Raw genomic sequence first — 26713 nt, forward strand, 5'->3', positions numbered from 1 at the left:
GGCTTGAGACATGCAAATTTACAGCATGTTCAAAATGAACATAATGCTGTTCAGATTATGTTTTTATCAACAGAATGCAGAAGCATTTTTCATTAACTTGCACAATAAAGTTGCTCAATTTCCAGACTGAACATTACTTTAATATACAATATCCCACTCATGGCACCTAAAGCTAATTCACATTTTCGTTGTTATGTTTAAAACCCTTGTTTAAAGCAGTATTAAGTGATTTTTTTCTAATTTGTTTTATTGTAGAATGTTTTTGTGACTAGAAAATGACACAAGAAAATACATTGCCACTGAGCATAATAGAAATAAAATATTCATAATGGTGTTTTCACATAATCACCTGAAAATAAGAATTGCTGTGTTTTCATTGCTTGGAATGAGCTCTGAGGGATCAGGTCCTGGAAGCACCGTCCATGTTGTCCATGGCCCATGTAGAGCAAAGTGACACCAGGGGTATTCAGTTGGTTGCAATCTGCAACCTCACTGCTGGATGCCACTAAATCCTTCACACAGGCCTTTTATGAGACAGGGTTGGAGGATATTATGGTCTGTGCTGCTGTCTCACCACACACCAAATATTACATGGCATGCACAGAATCCATTCAGATACTGTACCTCTGGCTTTTGTTGTGCACTCATTCATGTCCCAGTGGGTTCAGCCTATCTCATCTCTGTTTCCCTTATCTGCAGAGGATCTGTGTAACAGGCTTCAGTGTGTGTGTACATTAGTGTGTGCACATGTGGGTGCTAGCTGTCGCTTTTCTGTTTTATCAACAATATCCCATGTGTGCAAAAGACTTGATTTGTGTGAAACCTTCCTCATTTTAGGCAATTTCACATGTTTGCTGACATGACGGTAGCTGACTTTATGTCATCTCCACAAGAGGATTTGTCAATAAAACAACATATTTTTCAGCCAAGTGTTTTGCAGTAGCAGTTCATTGTGTCTGAAAGACATCTTTGAAAGAGGTGGAAGGTTTTGTTGTCTATAGAAACAGTAGTTTGAGTTAACAGTTTGAAGCAATTAAAAAGGTATTTCTTCAGGTTGTGACTGTCTAATTGACTGATTTGTTTTATATCTGCATTCTTACTGTAAGCGGTTGTGAAATACTGTGCAAGTGAGGTGTATGCTTGAGCTGCCACGTGGCACAAAGGTTGGGGTCTGATCATGAAAAGAACTGTGCTGTGTGATGGGGGATAAACAGGTATTGAGCTCCAGACCACAGAGAAACTTTGCTTTATATCGATTCTTGTCATAAGCCTGGTCCTGTGTTGAAGTGTCTGGGAATTCCCAGCGCTCATGGTTGCGTTGATGCGCAGCACACAGTAGATGCTGTAGATCACTATCTGATGGTACAGAAAAGACGGAAGGCTGATTTATGGAAGTCCGTGCTTCAGCTTGTGCTTGTTGGTGTTAGTATGCAAATATGACCTCACTGGGATTCAGAACTTATTGTGGTGAAACACTTTGAACTGTTATGTGTTTCACATAAACTTGATTTGATTTTTAGATTTATGACCCAGAAATTCAGGTGGGTGACATCAATAAAGCCACCCGCTCTTCAGATCTACAGGCAGAGTCTTCCACTGGAGGGGTAAAGATGTAAAGTGTGGCCTGCATGCTGCCAGAAGACAGATGTTTTTACCTATAACGCTGTACGATGACAATTGCAGACCATCAGACTATGATGTGTCTGACTCAGGTCTGTTCACTTTCATTAGTCTCATCTGAACTTTGTAAGCCTTAACTGTACTTGGGCACATGCACTTTGAGCTGAATGCTTGTATTAGAACTAATGAATGCTCATTAGTAGCATTAGCTACATGACATAACTGTTGGAGGTGCTAACATGATGACATACTTACTGCCCTGTAATACAGGGGCTACAATGAAAATCATCTTACAGTGTGGATATTATGTTCCATTTACACAACGCTATCAGAATGGGACAGAAGGACAGTGAAACTAACATTATTCTAACATGAATGTATTGACCGGGCAGTGGCTCAGCAGCAATTTTTCCCAGCAGCCAGCCAGGAGGCGTCTTTATCAGATGGAACTACCTCAACTCTCCTTTTGACACAACAGAGCATTGGAGTAAAGCCAATGAAGCACATGTCTGCTTGTCCATCTCACACTCAAATTTACCCTCACTAATGAACAAGACACATACTTGAACTCCTTCACTTGGGCCAGCAACTCACTCCCAACCCGAAGGGAGCAATCACCCATTTTCCAGCAGAGAACCATTGCTTCAGACATGCTGGCTTTCATCTCAACTGCTTCACACTCACTGCAACCTGTTCCAGCGCATGTTGGGTCACAATATGATGAAGCCAACGGAAGCACATCATCTGCAAAAAGCAGCAAAGCAGTTCTCAGGTCTACAGGCCGGACCCCAAAAGATATTTGCTTTTATAAGTCAATTAACTAACAGCTATTATAAAATGTCACAGCGAGGGTTTTTCAGTGCCAGCAGCACTACAGGGAATTCCCACTTTCCCCATTTACAAACCCTCAGCCTGCTGGTCATGCAGTGTTTGTCTGATCCTGCACATTCTCAGGAGGTGAGACTAAACAGCAGAATTAAGCTTGAATCCTCAGGCAAAATAGACATAATCACTGTGGGGGAATACACAGACACCAAAGACAGTCATGACAGACGATTGCCACAGGAGACAGCGCTGTCAGATTTACAGAAGTACTGTATATGTACGCCTAAAACTAGATGAACATTCCCGTGTTTGATGCTGTTTTGTATTTCACCAATACTGTATCTCATATTACATGACTTTTTAAGTGTGTTTGTGACACTTTAATCACTTTAATATTCCTGTAATCTATGTGATACCTCCTCATTTAACTAGAAGAATAAATTAATAAGGTGACTGGAGGCAGACTGTCGGGGAGCGAGAGGGTTATTTTGTTTTATTTCTTTCCACTTCACATCAAGTCAAAGTTTCTTCAAGCAGCAGTAAAATTTCTCTAATTCATCACTTTTTTTTACTACACTGAGCATTACTGAACAAAGTATTTAACTAATGCTTGGAAAGATGCTTTCTTCAAGAGACATTAGCGAGGTAACCCCAGTAATTCTGTATTTTTAGTCTAGTGCTCATTAGCATTCAACAACATCCCTAGACAGGCCTTCTGGGAAAGTGAGCCTGAGAAAGGTTTCATCCTCCAAAGAGTTTCAGGAGAAATACCTTCAGGGGAAATGAGGCGTCACCACTATAACATGCAGCACCTCCCGTAGGAGCTAAGCGTCTCGCCGGGGCATTGGTGGTGGTTCGTGTGTAATGTTGTTTTCCAGCCTCCTGCACAGCGAAGTCTCTGAACGCACCACCACCACCACTGGTTCGGCCAAAATCCCTGTCTTTGTTACCAGGAACCTGTAGTTAGCATCCACACGGGCCAGCAATACAATTGAGAAAGTCACTTTATAATTAAAAGAGCCTTCTGCTCCTGGGTGGAGCTGTGGTTGCCAAGTGCTTCCCATCAAGTGCTCCAATGCCATTAGGAAATTGTCACGTCTCCCAGAGGCCCCCGGCCACTATCGCCCAGGTTTCTTCGGTTGGTTGAGGGAAGTGGTGGATCTTGTGCTATTCAATGGCCCTGGTGGTGTCCAGAGTACAGTCTGACACTGTTTGCATCTCCATCCTCTAATCATAGGCCACTGAATGCATGGAATCCCCTGATGCCATCTATCTACAATAAACAGACTGCTTACACACTTGGGGAACGATGGCAGGATCATTTGTAGTGCATGCAGCAGCACAGGAAGTATTCCGATATTTTACTCCAACAAAACTAGCAATACCACAGTGTAAAAATACTCTGCCCTGCATTCAAACTCTTACCTAAGAACACAGCATTACCATCAAAATACAGAAAATCCCCAAAGTAAAAAGACTCATCATACAAAATGTATAAAATATACAGTATATTATATAACTGGAATATAATTAATGATGCATGGATGTGTTCATGAATGTAAATGTGAGTGTGGAGCTAATTTAGCTAACAAAGCTTCTTAATAGAGTTATTTGTGGCCTTCTTGGGTGCTGCAGTCTTCCTGGTTTTCTTTTGGTGAAGATGGCCATTCTTGCTAACACAGAGAGAGAGAGGGCCAACTCCTACTGCTCCAACAGAAGGAAGCAAGCGGATCCACCACAGAAATCCTCCACTGAAGACCTCTACAGAACTCTGAACACATCTATTCAACCTGATGATCCGGATGAAATGTTTGTGCTAAGTTTACCACCGGAGTTCAAACAAGTCACAACCAACAAAGGGCAAGTTGGGCTGTGGAGTTTTTTGTGAACATACTGAAGTTGTGTTTGCATTTTGGTGTTACCCGCCAAAGCACATTGTATGTATCCCAGCCTGTCCTCCCTCCTAACGCATCAAATACGGCAGCTTGGTCAGTGGCTCTACACTTCAGACTAGGTAGCCCTCTAGCATCATTTCAGGAGGTGCTCCTCTAATGTAATGTTTTGAAGTGCCATTTAAATCAAGTGACGTAACTTAAATGGTGAGAACATATGGAGGAGGTTGGTGTGGTTGGATGGGACAAACACAGGACTTTCACCTAGGAGAAACCAAGAGTGAAGGCTGACCTCTTTTAACTTCTGTACACCAGTTATTGATGTTGATGATAAGGTGAATTGCTCTGCCCACATGCTCCTGTGAGTGCATGTGAGTCCTCATGCATGATATAACAGGGGGCCCACTTGTAAATCACTCTTTCCATAATGTTACAAGTCATCAAATCTCTGCAAGGTACCTTTAATTCACCTTAAGCTTTTTTAACTCTAAGTGAATGTCAGGTTTTCAGGTGTAATGTTGCTGAGGTTAAAGCAGACTTTCCATCATCCGGCAACAATATTGGCCCACATCCAAAGTATATAAAATTATTGTGAAAAAAATCTGAACTGCTCTAGCAGTTTCACATGGAAGGTATGTTTGTTGTGTGAAAGCTCCGGCTTAAAGGGTCAGAGGAGACGACACCTGACCGGCCAACAAAGCACAACGCTGCTTCCGTTCCATCAGTCGTCTTTCGACACACGACTTTGTGTTTCCTGTTAATTCCCCCTCCAAGAATGGCCAGACGGTTCTACCCCTCTGAAGTGGCAGATATTTTACCCAGCTCCCTGTTTGATAAACAAAAAGGGTTCAAGGAGCTTTCATCCATTCAACATGTACACATCAGAGGTGATAATGAATTTAGTGGTTTAGCATGTGCACAGAGAGTTCAAAAACCCAGAGGCTTCGGGAAAAACCATGCATGGTCATTTTGAAGGCTGAAATATTTCAGCTTTATATGTAAAGCAGCCATTATTTAACCATGGTGTGACATCTCATCTGATAAATAGATTTTTGCATCTGAAAGTATTTTCCCAGTTTTCCCCTGAAGAAACAATGCATCAGCGCACAGAGCAGCTAATTCACAGGTTTCAACTGATCCCTGGACCAGATTTCTGGAAAGCTTTTCACCTCTGGCAGTGATGAGCCCACAACTGAGGACCTGCAACGTTACTCAGGGTGTGGCAGACTTAAAAGAGGGATGTTGACCAACTGCCTTGTGCACTCCAGCAGTATTTACAGTGTAAACTAGGAGGCTGGCAGAGGAGCGTGTTCTTATTTATCTTGGCTCTGGGCTTATCAGTGGAGATTGGAGCTGTTATGAGAAGCATTTTTGTGGGTGGCCTCTCCTGTGTTTGTGGTTTGGCTGTGAGGCTTGGAGGAAATTAACTGTAGTCTTGTGTGGAGCTGTATCCTGCTGTTGTCCTTCTGCACACTCAATAGTCACCTCTTCTTCTCTGTGGGCAGTGCAGCAAGGTCACAAGGTTTCAAGAGCTAGCTCAAGGTTAAATTCATGCAGATTAAAATGAACTAGTTCACATTCATAGTTTAGAGTGTTTGCTAAGTTCACAGTCCCAAAAACTGAACTAGCTCATGCTTATTTCTTCCTTTTTGTTTTAGTCGCAAAGTGTGAAGATTTCATAAAATGTAGTCTAGTAAAAGTCTTTCTACTTGTTGGGAAACAAAGGTAAATTATTTTTTGTCATTATCATTCACTCGCAGATATTTCCCAAGACTGGTCAGTTTCTTTAATCTTATACATCATTTCAATATGGGCACAATATGCGATTTTTTCATTTGGAATCTGCACTGATTTATGTTGAAATATTCACAGCTGCATTTGTATTTCTGGCTGGACTGGTTGCATGCCAGATGCCACGGTGCGTGAGCAACTGACCCTCTTAGCACTTAACAGCACGTTCATGCACAACACTGGTTGTGGGAATTTGAAGTTACAATCAGAATGAAACACCATAACAGTTGAATGAATATGAAGTCAATTGACCTGACCAAATAACCTTTTTTAAAAGCAATTTCAACAATAGAACACAAGGGCTTTTCCAATATGGCGGGTCCGACTGCAGGAAGTGAGGCACAGTTGATTCTGCTGTTGATCTGGAATAAGGACTCAGTGGATTCAAATAACAATATACTCTCTTTTCTCACTTTGCTTGAGTCAAAAAAGACAAAGCTACTTTTGAAATAAGACATTGGAGACCGAAGCAAATCTTGAAGGAGAGTGAATATTGGATTGGCCAGGTAACAAGAAGCACAACTTCAAAAACATGTTTACCAAGTATCCGCTTCAGCTGTGTTTATGCTGTACGTCTGTGTTGTATTTTCATCTTGTTTTTGCTACCACCAAGTGGTAAAAATATCACTTAAAGGTCTTGTAGGGAACGCTACTTCTGATTGCATCGCTACAGTCTTTTGTCACTGCTAATGAGCACAAAATGGCAACTTGGTGCTGAGAATCAGACAGTTTTATGTCAAACAGGCTGCTTTAGCCACATCTAGCGCCAACTACATGACTGTCAGATGTAGTGAGGATTTGAGAGGGAGGGAGGGGAAAGAAAAAGATGTTGGTTTGTCTGTTTGTGTGGTGCGAATTGCTCATTAGAAAATTCACAGAAATCTGACAATAAAATACAGTTCAGTCCAAGTGAAAATGAACATTTTGGAAGATGATTTTTATAAAAAACATGATTTTATAGACCATTTTCAAAAAGAATATGCCATGTATGGTGACATCAGTTCTGCAGGTGGGGAATGGTGTCACAGGTGGTTTGCCTGGTGGCTGCAGATTATCTGATAATGATGAGGTTATGTGGATTTTGAGAACATACAATTATTTTTTTTAAGTCTGACAGCAGAATTACAGCTTTTGGCAGAGGAGATATTGACTGTGTGGAGCAACACCAAACAGCAGCAGACAGGCAGACCTGGGATGTAGCAGTCTACTTTGATCAGACAATATCTGCTGACGTAGACTGAACTCTCCACTCTTCTCCCAAACTGTGATCTATAACAGTGGGCTGCCATTGTCGGGCTGTGAATGTTGAGCAACGGAGAAAAACTGTAACAAGCAGCAAGCCTGCACACTGGAGCTATGCACTGACCACCAACAGTTAGCGGTGTGGTTAGCTACACAGCTAAGACTCACCGTGTAAATAAGACAACCATGGATATTTGGTGGAAATAACATGAAGACACATGGCTTCCTGTACGTCCACCTTTGAATCTATTGGCTGTACTGTCATTGCCCAGCCTAGTCTGTGGCCCATAATCTATAACTCTGCAGGCTAATAACAGGAATAACTGATGTAATAGCCCCTTTACAGCCATTTATCAAGTTATGTTTGATTACAGCTAAACATAAAATCAAGAGGCTCAAGATCGGTCAACATAGCCTAACAAGTTCATACAACATGTGAATTGTTTCCTGCAATTCAACTGCAAGAAAAAAAAGTTCACCATTTTAACCACATGAAATACAAGTTATGATGGCTCAGACTGCAAAGTTAGTTACATGTCCAGTAACACACGGTAACATATTAGCATTGTTCCAACAATATCATACCACCACAGTACACGGTCGAAAGAAAGGAGCTTTTCTCTGTTAAAATGTTTATTTTGTTGAGGAAAAAGGACTGAAAAGGGGTTCAAAGGGATTAATTTTACTCGTACATATTTGGGTGTTGGAAAAAAAAAGTTATCATTGTAATCGTTGATTGTTCTACCTGAGATTTGTTGGCTGTTTGCCAACTGTTTGTAATGTTATAAAGAATAGCTTAAAACCACAACTGGCAATTTGTGTGTGGGGGGGGCGACTCTCTACACCCAGATGATGTCCAGTTGTATCAACCTTTTGCTTTTACCAGCTGACATCTTTGCCAGGGCCAGGCCAGGAATTTGCGACACTATTACGTTGCATGGAGTTCTGCCGGATGCTGTTTCTGAAAGAGCCATTTTGGTGCCAGGGTAGGGGTCATCATTGTACCTCCCCCCACACACACTACCTTCCAACGCGGTTGGTGGTAATAAACCCTGGATGCCACAGTGGTTCAGTGGAAGGGGAATCCGTCCCCCTTCTCCTTTATCCATTTCTGTGTTGGGGATGTCTTCCTCTGAGCGAACAAGGCTGTTAGCTGATAGCTTCAGACTGGAGCCCCTTTGTTGCGAATGGCTTTGAAAAAGTTACAAGGGATATCAAACCCCCGTTTGAATGGCTTGGTTCATAGTAGGAAGTAATTCCCCTTTTGTCCTTGGGGGAACTTCTCCTTTACCATCTCCAACACTGGGTGGAGATGGTCAGATGGCCGGTGGGTTGTGCCTCTGAGAAGGGAAGATGGAGGCTTAGAGGGCACTGCGTTGATGTGTACAGCACACTGGTGGGTAGAGAAGCTTGCTGACAGGATGCCCCAAAGAGGACAGACCGGACCTAACCTTAACCCTAACACCTGACTGAAGATTTAACCAGTTTGCTTGTGAGGAACAAAGAAATCTTGCAATACTGTCACAAGGCCATAAGAAGCGTCATTCACCTTTTCCACGTCGGTATCACCGGCTCAGCCAATGAGAAGTGAATATTCATCCGGAGTTATAATACATACTGACTCTGGCTTTGAGGGCCCTGCCACTGGTCCTCATCCAAGAGGTGTTGTAGGTGATTGTATATCTGACCTAATCTGTTCCCTGAGTTTTGCTTCCCTCTTCTTCTGTCTCCATTTCTATTCCTCTGTCTGTCTGTATCCCAGTTCTGCTGAAAAAACGTGGAGCTGGCAGCCCTGACACCGAGCCAGACAGCAGCCTGCTACACCAGTCACAGACTGGGAATCATATGTTATCTGTAAATGCCACTTGGGTCTGGTTAGGTACTGGTGTGGTCCTCACTCTTCATCAACACTAACAACATGCTACAGCCACAGTCACAGCGCAAGGGTGTTTACGCTGGCTCTCTAAGGTTGGGGTCAGGATAAGCATCTCAGAAGACAGTTTGGTTCAGATTTAGGTAAGGGGAAACGCATGTCACCAGGTGCACTTGATGTCTGATGTCTTTGACACGGCACTGACACTCACAGCCTGCCAGCTACTGCCAAGGATTCCAGCCATGAAACTAGAAATCAATAAATTGAATATCTGAGACTGAGATTTGGCAATTTGGCAATAGAAGTAGAGTCTAGTAAACAAGTGGACTGAATGCTTTGACTGATGAGACTTGTGTTTTGTATGTGATGTCAGAAATGTAAGAATGCAAATCTACGCAGTGTAAGCGATTGGAAATAAACTTGTCCTCTTGTTTATTACATTGTTGGAAATAGCTCCTCTTGAAGGTCACTGTGCACAGTTGCACAGTCTTGTGATTGATGCAAACATTTCCGTCCTATCAGGCCAAATTAATTTGGTTATTTGAGAAAGCAGAGAGCAGAGAGCTTTTCTTAGTCGAGTGCACTTTAACCTGAACTTTCATCGCCTCATGTAGGTGGGTCTGGCTACAACAAAAGATAATGGTTCTGATGATGGATCCCAGTGCTGTCTCACTGTGTGGCATGCAGTCCTCTTCTTTGCTACTGCTGCGACGCACACACACACACACAGACTGCGACATTACTTTATGCCTCAATCAAAGCTACTTGTTGAGCTCTGCCAAGATCAGCTAGTTTCAAGGTGATTTATTATTATCATATGTGAAAAGACTTCCACCAGACCTCACTGGATACAAGTGAATCATGCTTGCAGGGTTTTGCCCAAGTGCTTACATGCACAAAAAAAAAAAAAAAAAAAAAAAACCAGCAAGCAATGGCAAGCAGGGTTACTCATAGTCCCAGAATGCATTTTTGGGTCTTTGAATCATAATACAGAAGTTTCAGTGTGATGTGTCAAGGTTTTCAGGTCAAGTACTGAGGCTTCTCCATACAGAACAAAGTGTTAAGGGACAACATGTTAATATATGTTCATGTGGATGGAATTCATCACGTTAGCACACATAAGTAAGAAACAAGCAGTCAGATGAGCTGTCTGCTGGTTTTCAACAAGCCCACAGTTTAGCCAGATTATGTCAACCAGCTTTATATGCAAGTAAAACCACAGATGAGTGCACCCAGAAAGTCAGTAATATTGCCTAATGCAGGAAAAGTTTGTGTGAGCACTGTAACAGTAAGCATGTTTGAACCAGGAAGTTAGTTTAGTTAGTCAGTTCATTTCAAACAGCTACATTTCTTGGCAAAATCTATATGCTTCAATATTCAATGTCCATTCACTGATGCAACAAGTGATTCCGCAAATGTGACCGGTGAGCACGAGCGTGTCCCCCACTGGCCACAGTTCAGCAGCTGGTCCTCCTTCACCGAGCTTCTAGAAAACCCTGTGCTGTTTTCGAGCGTCACCAGGGCTTAAAGAATTGCACCATCCATTCAAATACATTTGAGAAATTGTTTTCTTGTCCCACCTGTTTTTAGCAATGTCACCACATTACCAGATACGCACTGATATGTATTGTATATTGTGCAGACGCAATGTTATTAATGCATATAGAAAATAACGGTCAGAACTACCAGAGTTAACCACAGTTAGTCATATTCATAGAGACTTCAGTTTCTACCTGTCACTCATGTTTTATCGTGACTATGACATAGGCTCGTTCCTCTTCCTCTCTATCTGTATGTCTATCTCTATCTTCCTCATGCTTTCTGGTGAGTTGTTGTTGCCTTGAGTAATAAATCAGCTCAGGAATGCATGTTGTCTTTTGCAAATGGATTTAGGGCCAATAAATTTCCCAAAGCTATGTAATGGACAGCACTTCATAAAGATGAAGAGTTGGGGCTTGCCTTGAGAGAAACAATGCTTCTGGAGCATTGAGTTTTCTTGGAGTGTTTGTTATTACAATGGGCATTTTCTCTGTCTTTAGTGTGGAGTCTTTGCTGGGGTTTAGCATGTGCTGAGCCCAAACTCCCTGTGAATTAGAGCAGGAAGCCCCTCTGTGATTTACACCTCATCCGCTCCCAGCGGCAGCGCGCATACAAAACCTGCTAAGTGAACAGGTAGCGCGGGCTAAATGTGGCCTGACCCTGACACTGAGCGGCAGGGTTTCTGCCTGCAGTCGACCACGCCACAAAGGCCAGATGCTCTCTGCCTCTGCTTTTCAGATTGGAAATGGCTCCCATCCACTGCTAATGAACATCCTTTCACTGGATGACAAATTGGGGAGCAAAAATGTGTGTCAGGTCATCATAAAGTATTCTCCCACAGAGCGGTGCCGAGTGCTGCCTATGGACGTGGGGAATGTGAATCTGCTCTGTTGTGCTGCAGTCAGGCAGACAAAGAGCCGGGCCAGGGCCGTCAGCGACTCTGGGACACACTAAGCATCTGGTGACAGATCCGTCGGGATGCATGACCACTTTACACTGGGCTGCCTGTGTGTGGGAGACCTGGACAGATACATGGAGTGTTTTTACTGCCGACTTAGTGCACACCTCAGGAATTCCAGCACGGTCCTGTCCTCACTAGTAAAACCTGCTTGTGTGCTCTACTCCAAACAGCCATGTGTTCAATTGTCTGTGGTAGGGGCCTGCTAAGCAGAAGTGCCTTCTTTTTCTCCGGCTGTCACATGAACACATCAGTAGGTGTTCTTCTCTGGGCTGCATAAATCAGGACAAACAGCAGCACCCTGCTGCATTCATGCAACTGCTGGAGTTGTTTATGAGAACATGGAAGCTTTTCAGACAGTTTGATGATTCAGTGCTGATGATTCAGCAGAATGATAATGAAATGTTGTTCTTAAAGGTCAGCCCATAGAAAGACCTTTTATTTTGAAAGAAGCCAAGTTGCAAGACTATTTTAAACCACAGTATTGTTCATTTAATCTCACCTCCGGTTACTGATATAAAACTACTCAGTTGAGATGACTTTGCAGGAAAATTACCTGGTTGATGGGGAGTATTACAAAAAATGGAGGTGGAAACATCTGTGCCCTGTCTCCTTTCATTCTCATGCCACCCTGTCTGGCACAATATAATGAATCCTGTCACTGTGTGTGGCACTTTGGGTAACAGTGTCACAACTGTAACCCTCCGCTTTATGGTCTTAGCCAGTTCTGAGCATTTTAAATCTGTACACAGTGCAGTTATGTCTAACAATGAATCCATGTGAAAGACTCTTTATGTGAGTGCCAAGAGTGTTGGATAGGGCTGTGTGTGCCCTACCTCTGTCTGGCATGTGGTGTTGCTTGTCAGCCAGACCATGTCTAGATATATCATGTATATACTGTTTTATAGATCATCATATGTTTCATACATTTGAGCAATTTTAACACACCAGAGTTGATGATCTTAACTATGACTTAACTTGACTATTAAACAGCTAAACTGAAGTTGTTTATACATGGAAAATCATTTCAAGTTGACGTAGTGTTAAGCCAAAATCTGGTTCTTCCTCGAGCAGAGCTGGCAACACACTGAGCGTATACCTTAAATGAAAATGATCCCTGTCTGAGATACAGTATGTCTGTTTGCTGGCTAGCTGCCACTGCGATAATGGAGGAATCTTTAAAATGAAAAAAATATGTCCTGGTTTCAACTTTTGCCTCCTCCTAATACCCAGATTTCAAGAGTAGCATTTGTCATTTTTTGAGGCATCTTAGAGCACAAACATGTGACTATTAATTGACAGAAACAGTAGAAGTAAGTATAAAATGATTGGTTAGTGAATCATGATTGCTTATTTTCACAGGTTTCACAGCCATGCTTTCTATCTGTACTCACCAATGTAATAATCCAGAATTATCCTTTAATGCAGAGAGCAGGATTGGTGGTATTGCCACATTCACATCATATAGGATGAATGATTGCGACAGCAAAGAGTCCCATGTTACCACGTGCAAGCATTCATGTCATTTGGCCGCTGATTGCAGAGTTGGCCATATGAACATTAAAATACCGTGCAGTGACAATTTAACACTCTATCCATTAAGCTTGTTTAATTACACTGGGTGGACATCTTTCAGCTTGTATGTGGCATTTGATTGGTTAGCAAGGGCCATGTCTAATATATTACAACACACCATAACTTATGGAAAATTTGTTGTCTCTAAATCCAAACCTCAGTATGCATTGATGACATCATTGTGACATCATCAGGGGTCATTTCGGACTCAAGAAAGATCTTCCAAAGCCACAGAAAACATTATACAAGTGTTTCCACGCTGTGAGCAGTTCTCACCATGATGAGTAAAGTGTTCTTGATGTGTAAAACCTTTGGAGAGGCGGTGAAGTGGCACAAATAGTTGCTGCATATCTCCACACTATAAAAAAGGAAGAAGAAGGAGTTCATTTTATAGACCTGGCTTGACTGCCAAGGTCTGACCAATCCTCAGACACCTCCTTCTTGACTCCTCTGCCGTACAGCTGCTCCACTGGAATCCACCAGCAACACTGTGCAACATCACAGCAGTCTGCAACCGCTAGTCCTCAGCTCATAGTGTGCTTTGCATTCACACTGTAAGGTATAGACATATTCTAGACTCAGGTTAACCTAACATGAAGCGTCAAGGCCTTATTTCAAGTTCTATAAACAAGATGTTTGTCTGAAGACGAGGGGACATTTCATTCCTGAATCCTAGAGAGATAAACTGAGGTTCAAAGCTGACGCAATATTTGCTTGTTTTTATCCAGCTGCCTGTATCTTGATGTATTTTTCCTTTGGCTTTAAACATCTGAAATCATCCCAAGCAGAAAACCTTTATGTGCAACGTTTGTAAGAGAAGCAAAGAAAGATTGTGGTGAACCTTTGGTGTCTGTGGTATATTTTGTACTGTTTGGGAAATAGCAAGCAAGCAATCCAGAAATATTAAATATGAAATACCCAACATGCTATATATAATGTAGAAAAACATAATACACTGCTCTGAGTGTGTTTGCATTTAGTTGCACTTGTGTAGATTCTATTTTTATTTTTATTCTTGTTGTAGTCTTATATTTTAGCCTCTATTCATTTTTTTTGTTTGTTTCTGTATTTATCTGTACTTATTTTTCTCCTTACGCTGCTGCTGAATTTCCCCTCTGGGGATCGATAAAGGCTCATCTTATCACACTTTTGCCATTGCCCTTCAACAAGGGGATATAAGGAAGGCAGTCTTCATCAAAATCTATATTGTGAAGTTTTGTTTGTAGTCTGTTTAATGCATGTTCTGTCAGTTTCAGTGAGTTATTACCTGGGTGTTATCTACCTGCTCTGATGGAGAGCAATGGTTGAAGTGTTGACTGGATGTTTGAGGTGTCCTGTTACTTGATATGATGGGAACCTGCAGCCATTCGGAAATATGTTAAATGGTCTTAATACTTTGACAGACAGTTAAAGCATTAAGAATTTATTAGTAATCTTTATTATTTATATTATTTATATTACAAATACATTGTAAAATAATTTTAAAATAAAATAAAACAAACCTTTAAATCCCATTCATTAATTCACTTCCAATCAACTCTATAGAACAACAAAAACAAGGAAGGCTGTGCTCAGATCACATGGCCACTGGCTGTGACCACAGCACCAGTGAGCAGCTGTAGTGATGGAGTCGGCAACAGCAACTAGGAGTATGGCGTAGGCCAGAAGCACACGAACAGTGTTTGTGGAATTACTCTAATTGCCAGAGGGGGGGGCACAAAAATTTCGCACTGCAAGTCTATGATATGATGCCACTTTTTTAGGGGCTTAAACTCTAATTTTTCAGATTGGCAGTCACTTCTATACCAGGACTACCTATCATGTAATACATAGAAAGCAAATGTTTCAGCAGGCTGAAATTAACCTTCAAAGGAAAATGATGTTAATGTCATTTTAAGCAAGGAAATGTTCTGACAACCAGCTACATGATCCTTTCCTAGATATGAACTGCAGCAGAGGAATAAATCCTCCCTTTTCTCTATTAGCAGCTCCATGTAAAAACATATTAAGGCAATGTGTGGTGGAAGTGTCACAGCCTTGGGGCACAAACCTGGAATTCACCGTTTGCTTAATGGATAAGAGAGCACTGCCGGTGCTGCCGGCTACAATAGGAGGTGGTGCAGAGTTCAGCTGCAGGTAAAACTTACCTGACAGACTGACTTGGAGCTGTCTGACTGCTGGGAAAGCCAAATGGGAGGGAGGGTGAAAGAGGGAGCTGACAAACGATCACAGGAGTGGACACATAAAGGGAACATTGTTCAAAATAGGCCACCTCTGAATCAGGCGCTCATATTGTGTGTCTGTGTTTACAAATGACCTGCCGACAGTAGAAATCCAGCTAATCCGAGCTTCCCTAAAACGTCTGAAAGAAACAAAAATGTCATAAATGCAGTGGTATGATTTCTCTCCAAAACATGCAGAACGACTCAAACTGAATGAGCTATCAAAGATATTGTTCAGGCAGGCCACACATGCCAAGGGCTTCAAATTCCTCAACCAATGATCCCTCAAAAGTCTCAAAGACACACACAACTAATACCTGTGATATATTCATTTCACTTCCACTACAGCACAGCAGTACACAGGCTTGCTTCCAAACTGAATCCGTATAGAAATTAACAAACCTTTCTCTTTATGACCCCTGAGGCTGTTGACATGAGTGTATCAGCTCGATCTGCAGGACTGGGACTTATCCATCTTCCACAAGATTGGGATCTCACTTCAAAGCGAAGCTCAGTGCTTCCTATCATTACTGGCGAGTTATAAACCTGTAATTAAGTCCAAATTATGTCTATTAATAACCTGCATGGGAGAGGTTGAGAACTTAATGACTTAATATGGAGGTAGGATCAGTGAGGGGACGTCTATGAAGACATGATAATTTAAGGAGACAGGCTGCATGCGCTCACTGTGACAACGAACAGCATGGACCAGGTGTTGAACTTCCTGAATACAGATATTCAGCATGCTCGTGAAAGGGCTGTCACCCTCCCTCTTATTACCCACAAATACCTCCTCCAGGTTACCCCCGTCCAGCCCAAACTAGACCTCTGACTGAAACCATGAACACCTACTTTCAAGCTGTAGTAAACATATGTAGACATAAGTCAAAGTCCTTAGAATTAGAAAAAAAAAGGTTGTTTGCCAGTGTCCTCCAAAGGCCCCATTTACACTCGTCATTTCAAGAGTCCCTGATCTATGTAGATTACTTCAAGATGCAGCTTGATACACTTTGCTTTTCACCTTCACACATTGATGAGTGTACTTCTGCTGCCAAAAAATGACTAAAAACTTTTTGCCCAGATAGTTCTGTGACTTTGATTCATACTGGGCCTGCACTGGTATGCACTGCCTCCTGGAAAGAGCAGTCTGACACTGACAGACTCTTGCCTACACAGTTTAAGTTTGGTAACTACTGTATTAGAATTAAGAGCACTTGCTACACATGGGATGAATAAAAACTTGAACCTGCTGCACCTAATTTTTTGGAAAGCTGTGTCTGACCTGAGGGGAGGATGTTGGATTCCGTAAGGAGAGGTTTGTTTGAAATGATGGATTCAGGTTTCCGCGTGATTCGTCAGACAGAATGCTGCTGCTCACCAAAGATTTTACTCACCACCTTTACAGTGTTTCCTGTTTCATGCATTTAGATTTCCATAGCAACAAATCTGTGAGAAGCTAAGCACTGATTCGATGATGGATCTGTAAAATAACACCAAACACCAAAATGTTTAACCTCTGCAGACTTGTTCGGTTGTTTCCATCCAGCGTAGGAGCCTAAATGGTCTGAAGCTAATGGTGTTCTCCCCATGGTGGTTCTGGGAAGGTGGATACTACACCTTCTGTAATGATCCTGAGGGAGGTGTAAGTCTGTTCAAGGGCCACATTAAACATTCAGTAACAGCCAGTCATGATGATGTGTCACATATTGTGACAGAACCACCAGAGTAGTCGTCCGTGGAAACTCTATGGAAAAATGCAGGTGCTTTCAAAGAATACTCGGCAGGTGATTGTATGAACCGTCTATCACCTGCATGGGCAAACTTCAACCAATCACATCAACAAACCATGTGTTGTGGTAGGACTCTTGCTGAAGCTGCTGTGGTTTGGCCACAAACACATGACTTGAAGCCTGGCAACGTGGATTCTTGGCTCGCGTGATCTTGCGGTAGCATGATGCGCATGCTTCTCCTTTTTGGAGGCCCTAAGATGCAAGATGCCTGGCAGAGCGTTGACACTGAGAAGATTCAGTGGAGCAGCATTATCTCTCCATTTACAGAAAATCAACGTCCTGGCAACAGCATAAACTATAACCAGCCTTTTATTAGCTCTGGATGTATACTTGTTTAATTTCAAACCACTGCCTCTCACTTCCATAGGGATTTGTAACTTCAACATACAGTATTGTCAGTCTCAACGCTTGCCAGCACAAACACACCTGTACCTGTTTTGGTGCTAATTTGTGGTGAACCTTTGCTTGATGTGATGCCAGGTGGGGTATTCCACCCTTATTAATTATTACTCTTGTGTGTCCTCTCAGTGGTAATTCTGTTTTTGTGTTTGCTTGCTTTGGAGAGCACCTCAACTTGCCTCTAATGTGTGGTGATTGAGATCACCCTAGGCCTTCAACTCCTCTGCTGCCTGCGTGTGAACAGCAGTGGAGCTGTGATGTAGAACTGGGTACCATCAGACTCTATCGTGCTGTCTTTGTTATCACTTATCTCTCAGCCACTGTGCTACCAAAGGCTTCAGGAAAGTGACAGTTCTTTCATCGGCCCCCTGGCAGGAAACAGGAGGAGGGCCTCTGCCTCACATCTATCTCAGTTTGCCGTGATGTAGCATTCCTCCCCAGACGGCCCTTTGACTGATGGGGACAGCTCAGTAATTTTCCTGCTGTCTGAGTCATCAGAGTACGTGAAGACATAATTAGCTTTCAGACAAAGGGCAAGCTCTGGTTTAGACTGCAATACTCACCACAAACGTTTCACTTTTTTAACTTAGGAGACTTAAGGATTCCCTTTGAAAAACAGGTGTGGAGACACAACTTATTGTTGCAGATTAGATGATTGGAAGTGCTTTATTCAGTGCAGCACTCCTTTGTAAGCGTGTTCACCTGCAAGGCTACTTCTCTCAGCACATTCAATATAAAGACATTCATTTAGCCCCAAAGTGCAGCTATGTGCAGGTGATGATAGAAGAGATAAAACATTTGCCCTCTAATTCAGATCATTTATGTCATTAAAGCCACCAGGTGCAGATGTGAACTGTGACCTCCATCTGTCATAACAGTCTTCTACCAGCTTCACTAACATCTCTGTCCCCAAACAATTACATCATTTGTTACAGATATGTATTTGCAGTAGATAAATATTTCCTTTTAATACTGAAATAACACTTTTCTATGTACTGAACAGCAGTACACAAGTATTTTTGCTGAATTTTCAAAATAGTTTATTTTAATTATTCTGTAATTGTGATTGCTGGCTGTTTTTAAGATTTTAGGTAATAACCTAGCCAGGAACAGCAGATCATTGTCAGGCAAAAACCAATGAAACTCCATTCTTATTTGTTTTGAAATGCTGGGAAATACAGTTCTAACATTTCCACAGTACAGAGGAGAGTGCATGCATTCAATGAACATAGAAGTCATCAAAATGTTAAGCTCAAAGGCTTTGCCAGAGACTGACTCCACCTCCACCTCACCCCACCCTTGGGGGTAGTCCAGTTAAGCTATATTTAATGATATATATGTAAATTACACATGTGATTTAATGTCATTGTAAGCCTATGAGTCGTAACAAATTCATAATCTTGAACTGCTTGGTGCTGTTTTAGAGCTCTGTCCTCTCTATTCCCTCCCTCCTCTCGACAGTCACATGAGAAACGCTATACTCTTCCATATTTCTGTCATTTGTGAAGCTATTCAGACCCAAATATTGCTTACTTTTGTTTGTTTCTTTATATTTTGTCACTACTGCTCTGCCAAGCCTACCTGACTGGAGCTGTCCCAGACCAAAGTAATGAAGAAAAGAGTTCTGTCAGAAGAACTTGGGCCAAGATGTCCAAGGTGGCACCCCAGGAGACCCCGAGAGGGGGCCGGATAAGCTGGATGAATGCCTAACCCCATCTGGACCGTTCGTACCTGGAGAGCGGGCAGCGGGACTCCTGCCCAGCAGCCAAAACTGTCCATTCTGAATTCCTACTTATGGCCGAGTCCGTCTTTCCATTTGGACAGTTTAACCCTGTGTGGCAGAGAGCGTCTCTCTCCAAGGTGCTGAAACAGATTTTGTCTTCTCTGTTTTGTTATGTTGCCCTCTCCGAACAACTAAAGGCTGACCACACACTAAATCTCTCCTGTCTACGGCCACCACCCTGTCAGGTGGAGAAGGAAGGCCATCGTGCCAGTGACTGTGTCTCTCCTGTCAGTATAGGTTACAGCTGATGTGTTATGATATTGTTTGTATCAGAAACGCTTCATCTGACAGAGAGGCGTGTGCTTTCGAGACTGTGGTCATGTTTTAATTTGGGGTTGCATTATGATAATGTCTGAAATGGTGTTAACACTGGTGATAATTAGTTTAACATGAATCCTAATAATCACTGACAGAACTACTTGGACTGCCTTCACACCATCATGATGCAACAATACAGCTGATGATATGATGTCTTCCGTCCTGACAGGTCGACTCAGACATCTGTAGGTGACGCTTTCCTGGCACTACCAACAAGTTATTAATGGGTAAGCATGAGAATACAGGGTGCTGCTGTGAGGCCTTCAGTTGCACTGCCTGCTTTATATTCATGTATAAATGCTGTTCTGTACTGTTCAAAGTGGATGAGCTAACTCCTTACCTCACAAAATGCAAAACTGCAGTCAAAAATGTAGAAAATAATACTCCTGTACAATACTCCTGTCCAGAGAGCTGTCATTGCTGTTTTGATTCAGAGAAAGTGGCGCAGTTTTAACAGGTTAAACATATAAATAGAATATGTTTTCATCCAGACTGTTAGAAGAATCATTGAGGACTTTAAGAATATCATCAGAAGAGTAGCAAGTGTTTTTAAATTGATTATTACCTCTGTGACCCAAATATATAGTAATACACAAGAGGCACATACTGGGGCTACTTTCCCCTACTAATAATTAACCAGGAGAGGGATGAGGATAAGATACCATTACATAAAGATTTGGACAGGGCTTTGGGAGGAAGTAGCTGTCTTTGGAGATATAAAGAGTGATTATGAATGGCAGGTTTAGGGGTTAAACTGGGAGGGTTTGTCATCTTAATCTTGCGCTGTGCCTGCTAGCTCCTGCACCTCCACGATGCCTCACAAATGAATGTGGAGCCTCGAGGGCCTGGAAACTGTGTTGGTGGAGAGGCAGAAAACCTGTCCGACAAGCTGTGGGGAATCACAAAAAAAATACATCTCTCCTTTTTCCACAAAGTCTTTTCAGCCTGCTGTCTTTGCACATTGTGCACTAGTCAATATCAAACGAATGTCAGGGAATTTAGACAGAGATAAAGCGTGGTGTTTGATGTGCCAGCTGGTCCACTGGGACACCTCAGTATGATGAATACACTTTCTTTAGTTTTTAAGATCCTATGTAATGAGCTCGAGTGTTGTGCCCAGCTGAACAGTGTGGAGCTTATGTTTGCTATGTGCAGGAGTCTACCCTCCTCACAGTGAGCACATCCCAAATCTCTATGCTCACTCACTCACTCCCTCACTTGTGTCTTTTCCTTGCATCTGGAAAAGACACAAGTGACACATCAGGAAACGTATGTGAGGAGACAAGAAACGAGGAAATCTGTTTTTAGAGAAATGAGACGTCCTTTCCTCTGAAACGTCATGTGAAGCAGCGTCCGTTTCTGATCACAGCAGATCACAGCTGGATCATCTATCAGTCAGCTTTAACAGCTGCAGAGACTTAATGCCTGCACACATGTGCTAATATTAATGAAGGCACACAGTTATCAGTGCCAGGGCAGCAGTTGTTTTCTCTCTGTAGTCTATTACCTGTTTAACAAACACCTGCACATGAATAACAACCTGCAGTCTGTGTCTGCACTGTGTGCTGTGTCCTGTTCAGAGGCACAGGAACCACTTCTACTGCCACAGTGTGTTCATGTGTACATTATTCCTTCATTAATGGCATCTGTATGTATTGAATATGATTATGGTGTCTTTTGAACACTGGTAATCATTTATTGGCCTAAATGTTTCACTGAAAATGGAAATGATGTGATCAGAGCTGACGCTCAGGCGAGATCAGCCTCACACGTGACTGAATGGAAACGATGATGATAAATGATGTAAAAGTGCTTCTTGCTGACAGACACACTCTCCTACGCTGTCTGACTTTGATCGCATTCATAATAATAGTTAATGAGGGAAAAAACAGATCATGAAAAGAAAAATCTTTCTCATCAAAGAAGACACTTGTTTGCGGTCCTTTTCTCGTTCAGACCTACAATTAACACAGATGTGCAACAAGACGGTGATTCAGAAAACAAATCAAATGCAAAACTAACAGATTCAACGTGTATCTGTCTTCACTCTGCTTTGAAACTCCAGTGATGTGTTACATGAGTCCTGTCAGTCGCGTGGTCCATCAATAACTGATATCCATTAAGGGGGTATGTCGGCCGATTAAACGCATCCTTGAAGGCTGATCTTATGTATCCTCGCTCATGGCTGCTCAGAGATCCCTCTTTATATATATATATATATATATATATATATATATATATATATATATATATATATATATATATGTATGTATGCATCTTTTTAATATAGCACTACTAAAGTAATAGCTAAGCTTGATTCCATCTTTTAAATGATCTCTTGTGGGGTGTGTGTGTGTGTGTGTGTCTGTCTGTCTAAGGTGTGGACAGGTAATGTGTGAGTGATGACACATGATATACACAGCTGCCTCGTTGGCGGTTTGACACTTAAGCTTTGTGGTGATATCTGTTCTCAGATATGTTGTCTGAAGCTCTTCAAAGAGCTCCAATAATAAACACACATGAACCACCTCAGTGGGATCGCAGGTTTAATGCCACCTGCTCCTCCAGCACTCATCATTAATAGCATGACTGAGCAGTTCATTACCTTTGCATGACCCTGGTGTGTCACATGTACATACAAGTACACAGTTAACTCTACATCATATTTAATTAGCCGTGTGAAGCGTCATCAAAAAGACATCAGAATAAATGGGTTAAACATGAATGAAGGGATTCACGCTACTCACAGAACCATGCTGATGGCAAATCAAGCTGAAACAATTAAAATAAGAAAACTGATTGTATGAATCATCTTGAAATATGCAGTTTTTTCTGATTGGAACTATTTGAAAATAGCATTCCTTTTAAACCCCCAAATTATGCACTAATGGATTGAAAACACTCAGTGAATTTGTCTGTAAGATTCAGTAAAACAAAATGTGATCACATGCAGTTTATGCTCAGTGGTACAACTAATCACATTTTTAACAACAAAGCAGTTTAGTACATCAGTGTGTGCGACTGTGTGAATGAATGCATTGCTGAGTGAGCCCTGTGAGGATGGAGCTCAGCCCTCTGTCAGCGTAAACCTGCAGATGGCGCCCCAGTTCCTGAGCTCTCTGATGATCAACCAAGTGCTGAGGAGACTGTGCTCACAGACATGAACTTGGAATATAGAGCCATGATTATTCCATATTCAATCAATCATCTAATCAGAGACAGTTTGATGATATTTTGCTCCATACGGCTGTTAAATGCAGCCTAAAACTCTTACTAAAATCATCACAATGTCAAAAAATCATTACTTTTTCATCACATGACATATAATGAAAAAAAAAAAGCCCAAAAAAATCATGAACATGTGGCGATGTGAACTTCTGTCCCATAGCATGTAAATGGAACTGTGTTTGCTTGTTTTCGAATAGAAGCATCCTGTGTCTTGCAGGGGATTAAGCCAATGTCAACAAAGAGCTGAGCTTTCAACAAACTGTGCTTTAGGGACCGTCAACTGGTTGTAATCTGGGGCCAAGAACCATAGAGCAGAGGTCTATTAGAAAATAAACACTTCAATACATTTAGGAGAGAAACACGTTGCCTAAAAATAGCTTTTCTAAAAATAAAAAAAAAGAGAGGAGGTTGTGCAAACCTCCATATTTGTCTTTTTAATGTAACTGCATCAAAATATGTATTATGCTAAACAGTCGTGCTGAGCTCTGAGTTATGTCCATTCAGCTTCATCATACTGAGTTGAAATGTGCATGTATTATCAAAGTTTAGTTAGATAAATGGACCACGCTCATTGACTTTTTTTTCAGTAATGGACAAATCCCTTTTTAATAAAGCACCTCTTATCTACACACAAGGCTGCCGGGCAAGGTGCTGGCCTGCCCACTGGAGCAATTTCATTAACCTTTGTTGTTGTAATCAAAATGTGTCATGTACCAAACTTGATGAAGATTGGATGAAATTCATTGGATCAACTGTGTCCGAAAAAAAAAAAAACTAGAAGGGTAGAAAATCAGACCCTTTATAGAAAGATTTGCCTTGAACCAAGGGATCCACGTTAAGTCATTTAGGATTTCCACAGATCTCGTGTGAAGGGCAGGCCCCGGGGGGCCAGGCCCGCCCATCCAGGGATTTTGGCTCTCCCAGGAGAAATCAGCATTGTTGATTGTTATTTTTGTTATTTAATATGTACTTCGGCAAAGTGTTTCTTGTGTATTAAACTATATTGTGTTTTTCTGAAAGAATTGTCTCTGTTTCTGATAATATGGACTAAGTACCACTACCCTCTGCAGGTGATCTCTCACACTCGTTGTGAGTTGTGTGTAACAACATGGCTGAATTGAACCTCTCGAGGTTTGCGACATAGTAAGGCGGTTTACCAACAAGAAAAGCTCACAGGATGAGGTTGGTCACTCAGCAAGAAGCAAGAATCAGCTCCTGCTAACTGTTACGTAGATTCCAGTAATCAAACGGGAACTAGCATTGATGCATGACTGTGATTGTCGGGTCCCCCCCATAAAAACCAAATGTCTTCAGTGCCTGGACTGTTTTTTTTCTGCCTCACATTTCAGCAGTGACTGGCTGAAACATAAAGCTCTGTATAAATGTCCATGCGGTGGTGCTGACCTCAAGAAAAACTAATCAGCTCTTCCTCACAGAACAGCACAGCAGACAAACATGAACTTCCTTGGTGAAGGTCATTATTAATGTGATGCTTAATGCTCTTAAAACAGAGCAAACCAGAGCTGTACAGTTTTTCCCTCTCAGCTAACAATGTCGGTGAAGACTGAACCAACAGGTGTGCAGTTAAAACGATCACAATGTCCTGATGTCTTCTCAAGGTCATTGCTACTGTTCTGGATTAATTCTTAAACAGGTTCCTGTCTCAGCTCTGGCACACGCAGCTCATGATGTTAAATCTGACTACCCCCACAACTATTATTTACTTGTGTTTAATTGCAGCTGAATCATAAGTGGCTCCATTCTACCAGATCTGCACAGCTTTAGCCAGATATTGTCTTCTTATTTAAATCTGTTGGGATGGGAACCCATGGATTCTTAGAGATCAGCTAATATTTCTTGACTGTGTGTAGCTTTAGATGTTTCATAGATTCATGGCTCAGGAAAACAGAACAAAACAAAATATATGACTGGTTATATCTTTGCTTAAAATCAAACTCCACATTACTGCAGTGCAACCTCAGAGCTGGGGAGCGTTTGCACCCTTGCACTGGGAGGAGTTGTGCTGAATGTATAACCTTGTCTGTGAGTGGGTCACCATGGCTGGCTAGCTGCCATTGGGAACACTGGAAGTGTGAAAGGGATAGCAAAGCCCCTCAATTGGCTTCCAAAGCTGAGCTTAGTGAGGCCTCTTTTCTTCCTCAGTGTGACTAGCCACTGAGGCAGGATCCCCAAGAAGCCTGTCACTCTGACCTAATCCGTTTTCTGCCCAGCTGTGGGGGAAAGTCACCTCTCAGTTTTATCACATTTGAATGCAAACAAGGCCGGAAGGGTGCTTGTGTGTCACATCGGAGGGCCTGAGAGCCCCTCTGAAAGGGAGCCCCTGTAGTCAGGGAGAAAAATGTGACAGGCAGCTCTATCATTGCTCACCAGCCAGACAATTTGAAAAATATTGCCTCTTCTAAGGCGCACTCTTCTTTTCGGGGGCCTAACCCAACACACCAGGCTGTTTAGCATCTCCACGGCCATGAGATTGCTCCTGATAGCCACATTATGGGGCCTCATTGTCAGTGTTTAACATTGCATTGGAACTAAGAGGATTAACTTTAACAATCCAGCAGTCAACAGGCGCATACATTCATTCATATGGAACCCGTCCACCGCGAGTCACTGGACCATCTTCTGTGAGAAAAAAAATCTGACTTTAAACTCTTTGATAGAAACTTTTATTTAACTTTCTGTGGAATAATCTGCTACAATGATTTTTTTAAAAAAGGCTTGATTTGCTGCACGTCTTCTTCTTCATCTTAGGTCGGCTGCAGCTTTTAACTCATTGCATGTGGTTGTTCCACTGACATCAATGTAGAAGCCCCACAACAGCTTTGTCTGACTTAATTATAAAGGAAAGCACGAGTTTGTTATTCAGACAGTGACCGTGTGCCCATCGATCTGCCAAAGACATAATTGTTCTGACACAGCGATGAGGTCATTAGTTAACTGGGAGTTACTTAAGGTCCAGATGTGGGGGCTCAGTAGTAAATTGTGATGCAATGGACAAACATAAACTTTGTCTATATAAACCATGTGTGTTCCCTGTGATTGCTGAGATGAAATGTGCTTCCTCAAGAGGCCTGATCCTGAAAGATCTATAGAGCTGCTTAAGTGCTTAATCGTATTTTATACACTTCAACACATTCAAATAGACATCCAAGTGTCAGTAAAGCCCTGACTTGCCTCAAACTGTGGAAACACTGTGGTTTCAGACAAGGTCATGTATGACAGCAGTTTATAAAGAGAAGTCAAAAATGTTCACCCAAATCAAGACAGAATAAAGGGAAATATCAACGAATGCTGATTGTTCCAGTCCACATTCTGTGCTGGCTGTGTCCTCCAGCTACTGCTCTGCTGTGACAGTCTGCGCTGGGTGAAATGATGAATGGGTTTAATAAGTCTGTAGCTCACGGTTACACCACAGGCAGATGAGACAAAACAAACCTGTGTGTTTCTGTGTGTTTTAAATAGCATGTAGAAAACATACATGTACAGACTAGCTTTATGGCTCTCCGGCTCCCCGTCTCGTAGACTTCTGAGGGATCTGAGCACTCAGGAAAGTTTTCACACGAGCAGATGACTTTAAAAGATTGTTGTTTAACCGGCATTTTCTATTGCATCAAATGAAAAGCAGCCAGCGTAGCACACA

This window comes from Chelmon rostratus, chromosome 2 (assembly GCF_017976325.1).
Source record: "Chelmon rostratus isolate fCheRos1 chromosome 2, fCheRos1.pri, whole genome shotgun sequence".
NCBI lineage: Eukaryota > Metazoa > Chordata > Actinopteri > Chaetodontiformes > Chaetodontidae > Chelmon > Chelmon rostratus.